General features: G+C 46.1%; 1 protein-coding gene across 2 annotated transcripts in view; it reads right to left on the bottom strand.

Moving 5' to 3' along the window:
- Positions 1 to 16,498, bottom strand: part of Ncoa2 (nuclear receptor coactivator 2) — a 235,971-nt gene extending 219,473 nt beyond the window's left edge. Inside the window, exon 1 of one of the 2 annotated variants that reach the window (XM_076924349.1) lies at positions 15,845 to 16,498. The gene's annotated coding sequence lies outside the window, so the exon portion shown is untranslated. The remainder of the gene's footprint in view (positions 1 to 15,844) is intronic. The other variant, XM_076924348.1, reaches the window with a different exon arrangement.
- Positions 16,499 to 17,283: the final 785 nt, after the last annotated feature.

Genomic DNA, 17,283 nt, shown 5'->3' with positions numbered 1-17,283 from the left:
GGAGGGGGTAATCAATGAACTTTTATTAGAAAAGTCATCTAAATGTCTTATTATACCTCCAAGGATACAGCTTTAGGCTTTTGTTAACCAAATAAGATGTTTAAATCTCGTACTGCATGGATCACTTGTGTGTCAGTATTCCTCTTTAGTGACACTTCAGTTGTCTGCCTTAGCCTGTGATAAATACTTCCAGTTCCCCCTGCTCACCTACACTCCCTCTGCTGAGCCCCCATCGAAAGAGACTCACAGAGTGGCTACACAACTTCAGAAGCTTCACAAAGTGAAATCTGGCTTCTGTAAGACACCTGGTTTTTAATCCCACCTTGCCAAGACTGTGGGGAGCGGCTATGTTCTGGGATTCCAGTCTACAGTCCTTGATTAGATTTTGTCACAGACCTGTACCAGGCCTGGCTCTGAAGCTTCCTGGGATCCAGCCGTCATGGAACCCAGACGCATGTCCATCTTGCCTTTCTAATTCTTAATCCCAGTATCTGCGAGCAGGACACCAAGTTTAGAGAGGCAGCCATGGCAAGTTAAATGCAGCAAGGCTCCTGTATGGGAGACTCAATGAAACGGCATCAAGTAAGAGGGGCCCAGAGCACGCAGGTGTGTTCCCATTCACATCTCACACAAGCACTGCTCTGAAATGACTTTCTACGAGCTGACACCACCTATGAAACTGTCACAGCAGGTGGTGTCAAACTAAGGCAAGCCAGCCCTCCAGCCCCTCATGGCCTACCACGCTGTACTATTTGCTCACTAGGACCTGTAAGCCCTCACAGGTTTCTCTCTGTTCTAACGCACTGCACAGTAGTTAAACCTCTTTCTTTCCTTTCCTAGACTGTAAAAGCTTCATGACAGGCTGCTTCTTTTCTTTTTACTTTATTACTATGTCTGGCATTTAAAAGTCACTCGTTGAAATTTTTTTTGCTAAATAAACAAAACAAATCTTGTTATCTGGACACTGTGGTATCCAAATCTACAGCAGATTGGATACACAAAATTAGGAAAAGGCAATTGTTACTTAGGACGCACATACACAAAATCTATTTTACAGGGGGTCTGTACTCTGGCTGGGGGTGTAGTCTGGTGAGTGTCTAAGGTTTAAACCCTGGTATTATCAAGAGGGTTATTAATTTAAATATGTATCATAGCACACGATGACAAAACAACAAGATTATGTAATATACCAATAATGCACACTTCAAGTTCTACAAAATAAATTTAAAATATCTCCTTATTAAATATCTTTGTTACTTGTCACCTTAATAAAATTACCGATTTGTTAACTGAAAATCTAGTCACCAGTCTCACTTTTCTTTTCTTTCTTAATGCCTCTGGTCTCCTAAATATGTTCTTTCTCAATTTAAATATTAACTATTAATATAATAAAGTACTCCTCCCGATTCCTAGGCAGCACTTCTCGTCTGGGGTGGGCGTGCCCCTTGACAGTGCAGGTGACTGCAGGCCATTGGAACTCCTCCTCCAGCACTGTCAGGCTGCGCCAAAGACAGTCTCAGTTTGGGTAACTAAGATTTACTCTGCAGTACTTGATATCTTCGGTAACCTCTCCGTTTTAGATGCTGGTGTCTTTCTGCCTCCCAATTCTTATAATGAGGTATAACGTGAATGTAAATTCACATTAAAAACAGAATTACTGTTTCCCTTGTCATCAGAAATGGGAATAATTCATTTGTTGGGTATGAAATCAGGCAAAATTGCATTAACAATCAAATATAATTTGTTTGTGGTTATGGATACATAAAATATAGTTGTTAAAAGCAGTGACTTCTGCCTAAGCATTAAACATATCGACTAAAAGTAAACAGATAGCTACTGATAATTGTTATTTCTACACATGATTAAGCAGGTGGGAACCGCAGAGAGCACAGGCAGTCCCTGTGAACAACTCTCACCTTTAAAGTTCTTTTGTCAAGGTGAGAATGAAGCTCCCACACCCTCAGAGAGTGACGGGGAGAGAGGAGTCCACCATCCCTTCCAGACAGTTCTGAAGGAGCAGGAGAAACTGAAGACACTAGGAAGAGTTTCAGGGTTGGAAAAGTTGGAAGAGAGAACAAATGAAGACTATAAAGAAAAAAAAGAAAAATAGATACATTCAAAACAAAATTAGTCAAGTGTACAAGAAATTCAAATTACCATTCTCTAACAAAGAACATGAAACATGAAGAATTTCAAACAAAAGCTTCTGCTGGGGTAATCTTTTCTTCACACTGTGTGAAGATGTGTCTCTGCTGGCAGGATACTGGTATTGTCATTTTTATGGCCCATCACCAGCCTTATATTTGTAAATATTCATCCTTCCTCACTTGCCTAAGGGAATTTAGAATTCTATATGAGGTTCTGATTGGTGATAATAAAGAGCTGACAGCCAATAGGTGAGCAGGAAGTAGAGGGTGGAACTTTGGGGGGGGGTGGGGAGGAAGCTGGGAGAAGAAGGAGCAGAGGGAGCAGAGCAGAGAAAGGGATAGATAGAGCCATCCACATAACGGGCTGCAGGCTACTCACATGGGTTAAGTTTAGCTGGGAGACTGCCCAAGCTTTAAACTATATTAGAAGCCTCTGTGTCATTATTTATATCACTGGCAGGTCAGAGAAAGTCCCATTATAGACTTCCGGTTTGTCCAGATGACTATACAATTAATGCCTCAGGACTCGCCTTCCTCTGGTCTGTACCTGAATCTACCTCTTCTTAAAGATAAAAGTATATCTCATATGGATGATGAATGTCCTTCAAGTCAGTTCTGATCTTTCTGTTTGTTTTTCCTTGCGATTTGCAGTATGGTCTGTGTTGGCCCAATCTAAACAGACTGCAGGAAGACTCAGTGAGAATCTCCCAAGGGGACTACTCCATGGAGCAATAAGGTCATCGACCTACAACGGAAGACACCCCAAAGCTAGCAGGATAGCACACTCGGGACAACTGGCCTGGACTCTTAGAGACATTCAAAGGAGTAAAAGCTGGAAAAGGAGGTGCAGGGAGTGGACTTGGTTACATTCTGAGCTGGATTAGGCTCAGCTTTGAAAAATCAAAGCTGAGCAAGAAGAGACCAGATCTGAGGTGATGGTGAATCAGGGCAATGCGCCTAAGACATTGTTCTTTACAGATAAAGAATCCTATCTGATGCTTAACTTGGAATGATTTATCCTATCAACACATACACACACACACACACACACACACACACACACACGCATGAGAAAGAGAGAGAGAGAGGGGGGGGAGTGAATAAATGTATGATGGATAGATGAATGGATGGAAATGCACACAGGCATTCACTATGATTTTTCTGCATGTTTGTAATTTCTCACGAGGAAAAGATACAGAGAGATGGAGACAGAAGGATAGAAAGAGGAGAGAGAAGGGTGAGCAGCCCAGCCTGGTCTACATAGAAAGTTCCATGCTAGCCAGGGTTACAGTGAGACCGTCTCAAAACAAAAACTAAAATTAGAGGGTGAGGGCTGAAGAGATGGCTCAAGGGTCAAGATGGCTCAACGTCAGTACTCTTCCTCCAGTTATGTTCTCAGCACCCACGTCAGATGCCTCACAGCCACCTAAACTCAGCTGCAGGGGGTCCAATGCCTCTGGCTTCTAAGAACACCTTATTTACAGTACAGATACACACACAATTAACAATAATAAAAATACACGTTTATGTAAGTAAAATTTGGGGAAATCAGGATATTTTCACAGGTGTTAATATAGTATATACAATGTGTATTATAGAATTTCATCATCTCTTGAGATCTTAGCCCTTCAAGTGACACTTCCATTCTTGTTATTGCTTCTTCAATGCAAATACTCCAGTGGCCCCCCAGCACGCGCTCTCTGAAGTGCTTGGTTTATTCATTTTCTAGCAGTACCAATTATCCTTAGTTTTCTTCATCTTCTCTCCTCTCTACTATAAACAGAGATTATTAATTCATTTTCTCTAAAGTACCAAATACTATGCAGAGGAAAAACCAAGAAATCTGGGCATTAAAGGAATGTCTGATTATATCAAAGTGACAAAGCAAAACTGTGCTTGTTTCCGAGGCAAACACGGTGGCTTTGCTTCCATTCCTGTAGGACAATTTTAATCCGTAACTGATTCATTAAGCAACTTAGTAATGACTTTGGAATATTTTTGGACTCCTCCTTTTGTTCTGGTTCATTACTTCAGTTTTAAAATTAGCAGTAGGAATTCCTAAAACAATCCTTACGTCAAAGGCATGCTTCCTAAACTGTAGATTAACTCGTCTTTCTCTAGGCAAATCAAGAGAACACGAGGGTACACCACAACATGTGCGCACAGGAAGAGCACACTCCGGGAGACAAAGGTTCATGCACATGGCAGAATAGAAGAAGGGTGGGTTCATGAAAGACTCAGAGGTGTTTGAAGATATCGTTCTATAGTGAGTGGGAAATTACATTATTAGGAAAGGAATACCGTGGGAAGATCAATCTATTAATGGCTTGCAGCAGAGAAGGATTTAAGTGTCAGTCAAGTAGAAAGTTTAGAAAAACAAAGTCTTCTACGCTGTTCAGCTGTTCTACGCACTGTTGTGGGTGAAAAATAAACACATATATGTTCAGTATATATGCATACATATAGTATGTATATACATGTAGTATGTGTGCATACATATAGTATGTGTATAGCATGTATGTGTATGTATGGTATGTTTATGCACAGGTACATGTATTCTGAACCAATGAGAAAACAAGTGCAAGTTCCTGAGTTGTTTACATGGACAGACTATATTTACAGGACACAGAGGACAAACCGCCTTCTTAAGACTATGCAACTGAAATTCATCTTTATTTGCTGATGTCATCATGTATCTGCAGTTCTTTCTTCCCTGTGGTTGGCAACACCATCAGTCACCTGCACTTTCGATACCTTGGGAAACTATTAAAACATCCTTTAGAGTCCTCTAAGATGCAAGGGAACAGACGTACCACTCTTGCTTTACTCTCTGCCTCAGATACCTTATGGCCCGCCCTCTGCACAGCCCTCTGCATGGGTGTTCTCCATAGAATCATGTGCACCTGACAGCAGTCCAGGTTGGCTCCTGGAGAGACCCAGGTGCAGACAGCTGCTGCGCCGGTGGCCATCAGGTGTCTGACTCACTCTTCCAGCCACCAAGTTTAACCCTTCTCTCCTTCCCTCCCCACCCATACAGCCCTCACAGGAAGCAGTGGTCCTCTCAGAGGTCTCTCTCATGGTCCTCCTTCAGGAAAATGAAAGGCAACAGGGCCAGCCCAGTCCAGGTAGACCCAGACCCAGGTGCTTCCTGATAAGCGCCGAGACCTCAAGCTTGTTTTCCTCCAGTTCTGTTTTCCAATTCACTTCAAGGCTAAGCACAGCGTTGGGTTGAGTGGGGGTGGGGTGGTGTAACTGTCAATACAGTCTAAATTTGTCAATTTTGTGTCTAAAATGATAATTGTGTTATTTTCTTGTATTACAGCTAATATCTCAGTCTTCCATTGTGCTGTGATTCATAATTACATATGTGAAGTGGAAACTTAAAAGACTCTTAAGCTTGCACATTGCCTCTTCCTTAAGATAAAAGTCCACAATGAACCACAGAGCTCTTCCAGGGACTTCCTCACTGGCTCTCCTCCTCTCCACCACCTCTTTATTTTATGACAACTCCAATGGTAGTAGATATGAAGACTAACATTTTCAGGAATTTTCCCATCACCCCTGAATGGTAAAGCCTGAAAGAACCAAGACACTAAGACAACTTAAGACAGCAACTGAATAAAACAAAGTTCAAAAGGAAATAATAGAAAACACATCCTTTTCCTTTGGGAAAGGAAGGCATGGAGGACAGTCACACATTTCTGACTAACCTTATACTCACCATACAGCTGAGAAATGCCCTTGAACCTCTGACCAGGCTCCAGCTCCCGAGAGCTAGGATGTCAGGTGTGCTGGACACTTGGTTTACATGCTACTGAGGTTGAACACAGGGCCTCGTGTGCACTAGGCAAGCACTAGGCTGAGCTACATCTTCAGCCCTCATGGGCAAGGATTTATTTATTTTAGTAAGCAATGTATTTATTTTAGTAAGGGTCTCTCTCACTTTGAAGCCCTGGCTAGCCTGGAAACACACTATGTAGGTTAGGCTGGTCTTGAACTCAGAGGTCCAGCTGGCTGCTTTCTTAGCGAATAGATTAAAGGCATGCGCCAACACACTTGGCAAAAAAATTTAGAGGCAAACATTCTTAAGGTCTTAAACATTTGGTTACACTTTTGAACCATCTTAAATCACTTCAATATTTTCAATTATAACATATGAGCCACTTGGATCACCTAACATTGTGAAGTCTGTAATAATATTCCTAACCAGAGAAACATAGAAAGGCATGAAATATAACAATCGAACTAAATTACACATCAGCACCCCTACTGCCGCCACAACACTGGCCAACAGCAGCGATTTAATGTAATTTAAACCTCACATTCTTAACAGAGAGCTAGTTATCTCACTAAGTGCTGCAAACAGGTTAGACCCACCTGCCAGAAAGGGACACTATCTCCCATGCTCATTCACAGGAAATCCTTAGGAACAGACTCCCCACCTCCATCACATTGACTCTGGTTTGTCCTCTGCCCACCTTCCATCTCTACATCTTCAATTCTATTTGGACTGGGGGGTGGGGGGTGGAAGTGGGGGAAGAAAGACAGAGGAAAAGATGCACAGAAAAGATGCACAGAGCATCCCTGGTGGAAACAGTGAGAAGCTGTGTTCTCATTTATCACTCTGGGGCAGGGAGTCCCCCAGCCCAAGACAGCAACTTCAGGACATGGCACTGTGCGCACTCCAAATTATAGTGAGTTTCTATAGTCCTTACTTAGGGACCTACCAAGTGCATGTGGAAGAATTTCCCTTTCACATCCCAACAGTAACTACTCAGAAGTGATTACATGAATAATTCTAATTTATAAACATGTTAGGATTTTATATATAATATGGATCTAGTGTTTAGCATAGTGGAGGCCCTGGGTCGATGAACAACACAACAAAATTATATGACTAAAATCCTAGTAGAGGATAATACCACACACGCATCTTAATGCATTAAAAGATATCACTAAAATTTTGTTTCTTAAGCTAAAAAAAAAAAAAAAAGAAGAAGAAGAAAAAAAAAAAAGAAATGACTCAGTGGTTCAGAGCACTGGTTGTTCTTTAAGAATTGCCTGAGTTTGATTCCCAGTACCCACATAATGGCTCATAACCAGCTAAGGGATATAGCTCCAGTCCTAAGAGATCCAATGCCCTCTTTTGGATTCTGTAGGCACCAGACATACATGTGGTGCTATGGGCAAAGATACAGACAAACACTCATACACAAAATAAAAATCATTTTTTAAAAATATTACTTATGTAACTATCTAAATACTCCATTTGGACAGACTCTAAAGATGGCCTAGAAATGACTGAAGAAATGAGGAAGGATTCTTGGAAATACACGATTACATTGGGGGAGGGGGCATTTCTCTGAACTTGAACCCAGGACCTTGAACATGCTAAGCAAGCAGTCCAGCACTGAGCAACATCCTCAGGTCACAATCCCATACATACATACATACATACATACATACATACATACGAACACATTTGTTGTTTGTGTTGGGTTTTGGTTTTAAAAATAAGGTCTCTCTACTTAGTCATGGCTATCCTGTAGTCAATACAGAGACTAGGCTGGCCTCAGGATAAGAGATACCCCTGTCTTCACCTCCCTAATGATGGGATTAAAGAACTGCACCACAAGGCCTGGCACAATTCAATATTCTAACTTACATTTTCAAAACAACTCAAAGTTTTTAATCTTAAGCATATTAGCAATGGAATCAGAAAATTTTTGTTGTTGATGTTGTTTGTTTTTTTATTTTTTTGAGACAGGGTTTCTCTGCATAGCCCTGGCTGTCCTAGAACCCACTCTATAGAAGAGGCTGGCCTCGAACTCAGAAATCCACCTGCCTCTGCCTCTGCCTCCCAAGTGCTGGGACTAGAGGTATGTGCCACCACTGCCCAGCTAAAAATTTTAAGATAAATATTAAATGTTCTTATGAAAGCAAGTGTGACCCCAAAGGCACAAAAGCAAAGGCAGAGGAAGTTTGTTCATGACGACTAGCAAGCAGATCCTATGAGCAAGATGGAGCTGCTGGAAGGGCCCACCCTCATTCAGTTGTGGCCTCTAATGGGCAGAGTGCAGTTAGCAGCAGCAAGTTTCACTCTCCAAGTGAAGCCTTTGGGGACATAAGCGACCAACAAAAAATCTCATATATCATTTTCATCTCTGACAACAGGCTCTGGGTCCTGGCAGCTGGAACATTACAAGCAATGCATGCAGATCCTGGCAGAGCACAGGAGCGAGTTTCCTGAAAGCGCCCCTGCTCCCTACAAACAATTGAGCAGACAGAAGAATTCCACAAATAGCATAGCAGAAGTCAGATGACTGAATATATTATCAGCCTTCTTTTGGGTCTATGGTATCTAAGCAGAGTCATCCGTTTTACATGGAGTGCACAACACTCACCAAAAGGCATCACACAACCTGAGCCCCACAGTTAAACAGACATTAAATCTATACTGAAGAAATAAGAAACCACATATGTACGTCAACTCCTTGTCTTTCCAAACCTATATCCCTCAAAGTATTCCCTGGGTACATTTTCTACTGATTCCCCACAAACAAGTTTTCCATACAGAGAACAACAGACAACATGAATATGCTTTCACAGAATAAATGGATTGATGTTGTCTTAACAAAGGCTTAGGTGAGAGCCTAACAGCCAGCCAATAGGAACCTCAGATAAACAGGCCAGAAGCAAGAGCTATCTGAGTTCTAATGTGTTTCAGTAGTCCAACTGTGGGACCCTGGAAGTTATCTGATACCTGTGTGTCCATTTCCTTCTTGAGCATCCAGGAGGATGCTACAACAGTGAACAACTACTTCACACACCTAAGAGAGAAGCCGAAGTGCACAACAAATGTCCTTAACCCCAGAGATGTTAAAGCAAACATTTAGTAAACTCCATCGGTTTACTTCACTGCTTTTCCTGCTTCCTGACATTTAAAGGCAAGGGGATCTTGAAATTTCAAGAATGGTTGAGGAATGGGCTGTATATGACTTACAGGAGTTAACTTCTCTGTCCACAGTTGGGAACATTTGCAGAACTTCAGCTATTCAGATCTATTCCTTAGACTGAATAAGAGTCTAAGAGTCCTAAGGACATTTGTTCTATCCTAGACTCTGGATGGGCACCCATCCCAGACTTCCCCTTAACCTCCAGCCTCTTGGAACATGAGGAAAACAATATATATTTATGTGTTTGTAGCCATACTCAAAAGAATGGAACACTCCTAAGAAAGCCTAGGAGGTAGCTGGCACTATCCCTGCTATGCTCCAACTACAGACATTGAGGTCCTAATAGGAATACGCTCCATCCAGAAGACCCACAACCAGAAAACAAGGCTACACACAGAGCTAAAGCCAGGATACAGAGGCCCGGGGGGGGGGGGGGCAGCACCAAGTAATGGCCATTGGAGGAGGAAGGGACAGAGATGATGGGAGACCCACCTGCCAATCCACCCTGTCACATCCTACCAGCTGCAGAGGACCACTCTGACCATGAAACCAGGTACCATACCACACAGGGCTCATAGAGCAGCATCTAAGCTTCAAACCAAATAAAACTGAACGAGTCATAAGTGTCCAGATTTCTGTAAAGAGAAATCTACCTAGTTTTAATTTCAAGGGAACATTTGAACAACTTGTGGCTGGTATGTGAGAGTATGAATTGTGTGTGTACATATGTGTGTGCATGTGAAGGCCAGAGTTCAAGGTGTCCTCCACTTTGTTCTCCATCGCCCCTCCCTGACCCCAAAGCCCACAGTTGACTACATTGGCTGCTTAGTAAGCTCTGGGGATCAGCCTGTCTCTGCTCCCAACCATGCCAAGCATCTACATGGGTGCTAGAAACTAAACTCTGGTCCTGCAGTGCAGACATACTACTGACTGAGCCATCCCCCAAGCCCCATAACTTTTTTTATTCTAAACATAATTCCATTCTCAGGAAAAACAACAGAATCCCAAATCCATGCAAAATTTGCTGGGTAGTACATACTTGAAATTATATACACATACGGAAGATGAGGTCCTTCCAAATTCAGTTGTAATTAAGGCAAATGTTTCCTTCCCTACCACCAAGGTGTAAGGGAAAGAAGGGAGGAAGGAGACTATCTCACAGTCTGTGGTTCCTGGCTGTGTTATGGAAGGTTTTACTACCAAATACACTGTCAAGGCCAGGACAGTCAGGTTTCCATCAATAATAATAAAATAAATCAATAAAACAATTGCTAAAAAAAAAAATGCAGAGAAAAGATCTCTAAAGCCCAAAATAAGGATCTGGCTGAACACAGGGCTCAGGACAGAGTAAGAACTGGGTGGCTTGAGCTGTAAGTCCCACCAGAATTTACAGCAAATTCCAGTTTCCATCTATCTGTCAACTGCACTTAACATCTACCAATCTGCCTCCTCCTGATTACTGACACTATGTCCAGAAGCTCCAAAGCAGCGAAGTGAAACATTACCTCATTCACGTTTGCTAGAAATTTCCAACCATAGAACCAAATAAACACCAGCATAAAACAAATCCTATCACAGCGCCATAGCCTCTGAACCCAGAAACGTTGTGAATGAACATCACTAACTGGTAAGCAGAGGCTCTCTGCTCTGGAAGCCAAGTCTGTGCTCTACCTGCAGACCAGCAGACCATCTAGTGACCGTCTTTTACCTGTAAGAGGCCAACTCCTTTGTACTCTCACTTTTACAACAGTAGGAAATTACGTAGACTACTCAAACAGCCACGAGAGTCACACTGTCACCTCTGTCGGCAACATCTGGAACCTGTAATGTGCATTTCCCCCATGCTGTCCGAACTGAGGGCCTGACACTGACTGTACAGCTTTCCCAGACGGTCCACTTTAAGAGGCTTTAGAGGGTGCTATGCCATAGCATCCCTTCTTGCTTCTCTCCTTTACAAATCCTAAGTCCTTCAAGAAGCAGGAAAAAAAGAACAAAAACAACAAGAAAGAAAGCGGCACATAAACACTGAGAGTCTCTTTTCCATTTAGAAGAGACACAGAGGGAAAAGAGCTTGTGATAGAAAAGGGGGAAGAAACCAAGAACTTTGTTTTCCATTCCATGGCTTTTCCTCATTTAAAAATCAACATCACAGGGCTGGAGAGATGGCTCAGCAGTTAAGAGCACTGATTGCTCTTCCAGAGGTCCTGAGTTCAATTCCCAGCAACCACATGGTGTCTCACAACCATCTGAATGGGATCCAATGCCCTCCTCTGGTGTATATGAAGGCAGCTGGTATACATAAAATAAACAAACAAATCTTTAAAGAACAAATCACTATCCAGGCCTGGAGAAATGGCTCGGCTGTTAAGAGCACTGGGGTTCCCAGCATCCACATGCAATGCACCACAGTCTGTAACTCCACTTCCAAGGGATTCAATACCCTCTTCTGGTCTCAGTAAGTACCAGGCACCGGTGTGGTACACAGACATACATGGAGAAAAAAAACATTCACATACTTAAAAAAAAAAAATCAATTCTTTTTAAGACTCAGTAAAGCAGCTGGGCTTGGTGTCTCGGCACTCAGGATGCAGAGGCAGGCCGGTTTCTGTGAACTCTAAGCCAATCTGGTCTACATAAATGAGTTCCAGAACAGCCAGGGGTACACAAAGAAACCCTGTCTCTTAAAAAAAAAAAAAAAAAAAAATCAGTTTAGTATATAATAATGTAACATCAAACAAAACTAGAAACAGAAAATAGTAAAACGCTAATGGGTTTTAAACATTGGTTTTGTCATAATAACAGCTAAAATTAGTTACACTTTTAAATATAATTTCAAACACAATACAACAATGGTCAAGATATCAAAGACACCTGTGCATACCAGAAAATTGTCTATTAAAAAAAATGCTTTAAAAGACCACTCTTCATTCTTCTTCTTCCAACAATATAAGGACTGCTTCAAAGAATAGCCTTTGTATTCAATACAACAAAAACAATTTTTCTTAGAGATTTAAGCTGTCAAAGTATGGGTCACATAGCAACCTACTGTGGCCTGAAACAGCTAAGGCACTGAATCCTTAACTTCTACATGTAAAATAGAAACGTGATCAGAGATCATGGATTACCAGAGAGACTGGAAAGCTTTAATAAGATACACTTATTGGGAAGCAAGGGAGGAAACCAAGATGCATCAACCCTTTATGCAATCTCAGGACCTTCTATTTTTTATATATATTTTCAGTAAAATGTCTCTCATGCTCAAAGTCATTTAAATTATATTTAATCAATGAAGGGTTAAAATTTTTTTTAAGCTATTAAGTCCTCAAAAGCATTAAATTCACATGAATGATTATTGAGCTGTCTTGAAACCTGGACCTCAGCACCCTGACATGTAAAACTCAAAGAAATCCTCTCTTTTAAGAGGGAAATTCCCAGGAGGAAGAAGGTTCAGCTCCAGCATGAGCGCACACAATGGAATCACCGCTGACAATGCACATCTTTTTCTAGATGTCTCCATATGCTTAAGAGGTTTTCCCCTAGCCAGGCATTAGGGGCCTTGCTATTCTCTGCCACCAAGAATCCAAGAACATTTTGAAGGATCCTTATGGAGAATGAAGTGGAATAATGGGTAGCTTTTAAGAATTCAGGAAAGAGAAAAGGGCCTGCATCAGAGTGGCCTCCCAAATTAACTAATAGTGGGAGTGTCTGAATGTTGCTGGGTTCTGAACATTAATTTACAATACTCCCTACTTCTGTCAGCTGAAATAAGTGCTTATCTTTCGCTTGACTCATTTATCACCAAAATAACACTTCAAAAGCTACAGCAAAAAGAAATTTACTTCTACAAGAATGTTTAAAATTACACTGGTTGGGAATCTACGCTATAGATTGAAAGTCACATATTACACACAACTGTTTCCTTACATTAGTCTCTTGAACCCTTTCTCTCTTTTTTTTTTTTTTTTTTATTTTTTTTTCCCCCCCCCCCCCCCAGACAAGGTTTCTCTGTGTAGTCCTGGCTGTCCTGGAACCCTTTCTTAATAACCCAATAGTAATAAAAGCTGGAGAACCCAGTGTGGAAACTAAGTATCATGCCCATTAGACATTTTTTAAATCCCAAAATTAAATTCATGGGTGACAGATTCCAAAAATGAATGGATACTAAGTTTAACATTTCTCATTCTTCAAACACCCAAAGATTCCAACTGGGAAAAGGAATGTTGCTGCTGTCGGGTTAGTCTAACCTCACCAACAAAGAACAGGAGAGCATGCACACACACACGCACACACACACACACACACACACACACACACACACACAAAGCTGCAGCAGCTGCTGTCTTTTCAACAGACCGCAATTCCCGCTGAGCAACCTGGGATCCTCACTGGGAACCGCCCCCCACCTCCCTTCCCTAAAACTCAGGAGTCAAGAAAGTCAGTTCACTGGACCCAAACAGTAAAACAATCAAAGATAGCTCTTGACCTCTTACACATCAGAGAAGTAGCCACACACTATGCAATTCATCCGTGTTTAAGGAAACTAAAAAATAAAATAAATAAATAAATGTTTTAACTATCTTTTATATGGGAGTAAGATGGAAAGCTATACTTTATTCCTTTTGTTTTCTGCCGACAAATATTCTTTGCCTAGTTTTGCGTTTTAAATACCCACGCTTGGTATCTTAGTGGTGCCCTGGTTCAAAACTTCATTTTGTTTACCCAAGAGCAAGACAAAAAATACGCACAGCATAAACGGCAACTTTGTAAAAAATGTCACACCCAGACCAAACGCAAAATCTTCAAGGAGACTTGGGGAATTGGTGGTCTGATTAAACAAGGTCCCAGTGAGGCCAATTCCAAACAAGAATGTTTCAGCACTCCTAAAAATCACCTGGCGCGCCTTCACTCTCAGGGTGCCCTTTCAATTTCATCCTCCAGGTGCTGAACAGAAGCCCAGGAAAACTAACGCAGACCTTCAAAGATCTCTAGCACGTACACCTGGTGCTGAGATCCAGAACATGGTCACTACCAACATGCCATTTTAAAACCGGGCCTCGCGCTTACTGCCACATCCTGAAGTGGCTTTCGACTTTGTCATGTCTAAAACAACGCCTCGCGCGGAACCAGAAACAAAGCAGTATCTTCGCGCACCTATGCAGGTCTCCCCAGGTCACAGATTCTGTGAGTGACACTATTCCACAATCCCAGGTGCCTGTGACCAAGGGACGCGCCAGAGTGGAAGGCTCGCGGCGTCTCCATGACTCCCCCGCCCCGCGTGCAACTCAGCCCTAACTGGTCGGAAGAAGCCCCGCCCCCTTCCTGCCTCTGGCTCCCGCCATTGGCTTACCGATACCCGGCAGGTCAGTTCCCGCCTTCCATTGGCTCACTGCCCCATCAGTCAGGCACAGAAAGATTCGGGTCGGTGGGAGGGGAAGGAGTCGGAGGAGGAGGAGTGGGAGTGGGATTAGAGGACGAGGTGGCGGAGGAGGGTGCTCCGGCTCGGGCTCCGGTTTGGGAAAGTTTCCCCTGCCAGTGACAAGCCCTCTAGGCTTGAGGCCCAACGCCACTCCCGGCGAGTAAGGGGCTCGGGTCCCCGATTCCCGCCCCTCAGTCCGCAGGCCCCGGAAGCCACTTGGGGGAGGGGAAAGGGAGGGACCATGGAAGCGGGGACCGAGCCACCCCCGAGCGCGGCCGCGGCGCCTCCAGAACTCCCCCAGGGGCGGGGTGCGGGCGCTCCAGCCCGCGGCGCCGACCCTGGCCGCCTCTGCGGGAGCCTCCAGGGGCCCGGAGAGGAGGGTCCCCGGTCCAGGGCGTGACCGGGGCGCGAGGGCCGCCAGGACCCCTCCCGCTTCCCGTGGGGGGGCCCCCCCGAGGGCCTGTCCCTGCAGGGGCCGCAGAAGGGGGACCGAAGAGGGGGCGCTGGCGAGCCAACCCGGAACCTCCCGGCCCGCAGCCCGCCTCCCGCCCCCGGCCGTGGCCCCAGCGCGCCTCCGGCACACATGCCCGCACCCAGAAAGTTAAGTCAGGGGCGAGCCCGGCGCGGCGCCGCCGCCGCCCGACCCCGGCTCCCCGCCCCCACCGCGGCCCGGCCTGCGCGGCCCGAGCGCTGCCGCCCCGAAGCCACCCAAGCCCGAGGTGCCCAGACGCCCGAGCCCCCGCCGCCGCCCCTCCCGGCCGCGTCACCTTCACACACCCCCGGCACTTCCCAGGTCCTGCCTCCCCTCGCCCGGCTCCCACCCGTGCAGCAGTGGCTGCACGCCTCCCGGGAAGAAAGCACCGGCCGCGACTGCGCCCGCCGGCCCGGGCTTCCCCATCCTACCCGGACTGCGCCGCGCAGCCCCGAGGGGCCCGGAGCTGGGGCCCGGGGCACAGCCGCCGCTTCTCGGCCTGGTGCTCACCTCTCGGCCGGCGCCGCGGGCTGCAGCCTCCGCCCGCCTCGCGCTCCGAGGCTCGTCTCCCGAGCTCTCTCGCCCGGCGCCCGAGCGCCTCCTTTCTCTCCCGGGGACTCCGCGTCTTCCCGCCCTCCCCACCCCCCCGGGAGCCGTGTCCCCGGCTCGGCCGCGCCTCGAGGATGGGCGTCGCGGGGCTCCGCACGCCCGGGCAGCGGTGCCCGCACACAACAACAGCCTGCCGGGCCGGCGCGCGGCTCCGCCGGGCTGCGCGCAGCCAGGGCAGCGGCCCGGGTGGGAACGCGGCGCCCCCCGCCCGCTGCCCGCGAGCCCCCAGGGGAGGCGCGCTTACCAATGTGGCCGTCACGCCGTCAGGTGCGGGCTGCTGTCGGCGCTGACCTCCGCCGCCGCCGCGGGAGCCCAGGCTGCGGCCGCCATGTTCCCGTGTTAATAACTGCTGCCTGGTTGTTTATTTCAATGGAGATCCTCCCCCAGCTCCCTCCTCCTCCTCCCCCTCCTCCTCCGCGGCTCTGCACTTGCGGAGAGAGACACAGACCGCGCGAGCTCGCGAGTAGGGGAGGGGGCTCGGGCACCGGGCTGGCCCGCCCTCCGCCTCCCGGCCGCCTCCGAGCGGGCGCTGTCACTGCTCAGGGGACCGAGCGGAAACTTGCGTCCCGCGCGCCCCCCCCTCCCCGAGCGTGGGCCCGGGAACACCGGGGCTACCCCACCCGCGGGGTCCTCAGCATCTCCCTGGCTGGCGAGACTTCAGAGCTCCGAGAGTTGGACAAGATGGGTGGCTGTGGTCTAGGGACGGTGACCTATGGGTGACTGGAAGTGAAGGGAGAGTCAACAGAGGACTCCATGCGAGGGCAAAGGGCAGTGCCCAAAAGAAAGCTAGCAAGGGGGACTGGCCCCGGCCGGGGAGTAGAGGCCAAGAGACTGCCGCGCCGCAGACGGCAGGGACGCTGCGGCGAGAAGGTCGCGGAAAACCTAGTGCCAGGGTCGCCCCCAGAGGTGCCTCCTGCACGCGCTCAGGCAGGGCCCAGTAGCCAGCAGCCGGCACCTTTCCTGCGCACCTCCGCACCCAGACGCTGTTCCGGGGCGCACCCCTTGGCCACCATGTCCCCTCAGTTCCTTCGCGGATACGCCTCCCCAGTTGCTGTCTCTAATGTCTCTGGAGGGGATGGAGGGGCGTGACCGCGGGAGGCGAACTTACCGGGGAGCCACCCTGCGATGGCTTGACAAAGCAAAGGCTGCAAGGTGTTTAGAAAGACAGGGTGGAGTGTTCTCCCCACGCAGCGAGACAAAAGTTTTGTTTTGTTTTGTTTTTTTAATTGGGGAATCCATTATCAAATCCTCAATGGAGTATTGGGATTGAGGAGACTTGGAGGAGTAATACGTTTAAATGTAGTTTGGTTTTTAACTCGGGAGAAGCAACTTTTTCCCAGCTAGATATAATTAGTTGAATGAAGTGAGCAACATTTGTTTGCTTAACGGAAGTTATCAAAATATGACAGGAACACGTTCCCTTATTTTAACCCTTATGAAAGGTCACTTGCCCTAGACAATAAGTGTTTATTGAACTGTAACGACTTGGCACTGCGTTAAGTCATTCACACACACTCCAAATTTTAATCCTCAACCCTTACAAAGTAATTGTTATTTTTATACCTCACAAAACATTGAAGCCTAAAGAAGTAATTTTTGTAGAGTCACACAATAAGCAAGGTGAGGAAGACTTGAGCCTTAGTCCATAAATTGCAAAACGTGCTTTTTAATCGTGTTTCGAGC

This window comes from Arvicanthis niloticus, chromosome 25, assembly GCF_011762505.2.
Source record: "Arvicanthis niloticus isolate mArvNil1 chromosome 25, mArvNil1.pat.X, whole genome shotgun sequence".
Lineage (NCBI taxonomy): Eukaryota > Metazoa > Chordata > Mammalia > Rodentia > Muridae > Arvicanthis > Arvicanthis niloticus.
This window is presented reverse-complemented; position numbering and strand designations above follow the sequence as displayed.